The 1,508-nt window shown below is 39.9% G+C and overlaps 1 pseudogene; it reads right to left on the reverse strand.

The window, feature by feature from the left end:
- Window positions 1–547: 547 nt before the first annotated feature.
- LOC116073698 overlaps window positions 548–1,508 on the reverse strand; it is a 4,843-nt pseudogene continuing 3,882 nt past the window's right edge.

A 1,508-nucleotide genomic window follows, 5' to 3' on the forward strand; every position in this document is an offset into this window, starting at 1 on the left:
TCTTCTTCTTCTTCTTCTTCTTCTTCTTCTTCTTCTTCTTCTTCTTCTTCTTCTTTTTTTCTTCTCCTGTCTCCTTTGTCATTTTAATTGAAGCACTGCTAATCACTCTTTTTAAACCTTTAAAAGCACCAAATTTTAATATCTAAGTAAATTTGGGGGAGAAACACTATCAGGAACTTCTCTCTGGAACAAAGCAATGATGTTCATTCCTCCACATGTCCAAATTAAAGGTCTACTGAAACCAAAACGAAAACCAAAACCCCACACAGAGGAAGAAAAGATACTAAAATCACAATCTAGGGGGTCAGTGCACCCCACAGTCTGCTGGGCTGTCTAACTGTCCTTCGGCTGACTTTTAAAAATTAACACCCTAACTCATCAAAATATACATTTTCCCATTGGCTTTTTAAAATTAAAAATAATATTTAAAAATGAGAACCATGTGAAGGAAGTCATGAGCAGTTGCCTGACTCATTTGATGGTGTATTCAGCATACAAAGGTCAGGGAGGTGGCTTGCAGCACATGTCATTCAGGGGATGCTCATCTTTAAGGCTTAGCTTTCTTCCAAACAGTGTAAAATATCCAGAATTCCAAGTATGAAGGAACACAGACAATCTCTTTTGAAAATGCCACAGGACAATACAGGCACCCCAGCTGTTCTTCATAGAGCAACAGGGCTTCAGTCAAGTTGACATAGTTCCCTTGTGTGAAGTATTTTCTACCCTGTCAGAACCTTCATTGACAGGTTGAGAATCAGTCTGAGGAACTTCCATGTGGCATTCTCTTCTGGAGATGTAGAGATAGGGACAGCTGTCAAATCATTAATTACATAATCAAATTCTCTCCCTTCTTTGGCATACCTCTTCAGTACTGGGATACAGTCTTCTATAAGAACCTGATAGCACTCTCCTTTAAGATTGTCTAAGACATTTCCACATGTTCCCCCGCATGTATTTCTTACATCAGTCAATTACCATTTGGTCAATCTCTGCCATAGTGACCATCTTTGGTTTCAGTTTGACAATTTCACATTATATGCCTCCATCACCACCTCCCAGAATCAGTACATCTTTGCCAGTGTACTTCTTCACTACTGCCCATGATGGCCCGGGTATATGCCAAGTCACTCTCTGCCAAATTAACATCCCCTCTGAGGATGAGTATATTCCCAAACTGTTTTGCATGAAGAATTTTAATGTTCTGATAAGGTGAATCTTCATCATACACCACTTCATCTATGTCATACTCAACCAGGTGCCCATCAGCAGTAGGCCAGTATCTATCTGTCAATGGCCCCTCCTCGAACTATGGGTGGCAATCGCTTCCCCCACCCAGTACTGTCTTGACTCAACTCTTTAATTTTTTTCTTCTATTTTGTTCAAAAGGCTGTCAGTTTCTTGTTTGCCTTGCACATCACTGTCATCACTCTGAAGGTCCAGCCACACCAATCCATGTGGATAAATTCTCAAATTGGCAAAGCTGCCATTCTTTTTTTTTTTTTTTTTTT

Source organism: Mastomys coucha, unplaced genomic scaffold (genome assembly GCF_008632895.1).
Source record: "Mastomys coucha isolate ucsf_1 unplaced genomic scaffold, UCSF_Mcou_1 pScaffold23, whole genome shotgun sequence".
In the NCBI taxonomy this organism is placed as follows: Eukaryota; Metazoa; Chordata; class Mammalia; order Rodentia; family Muridae; genus Mastomys; species Mastomys coucha.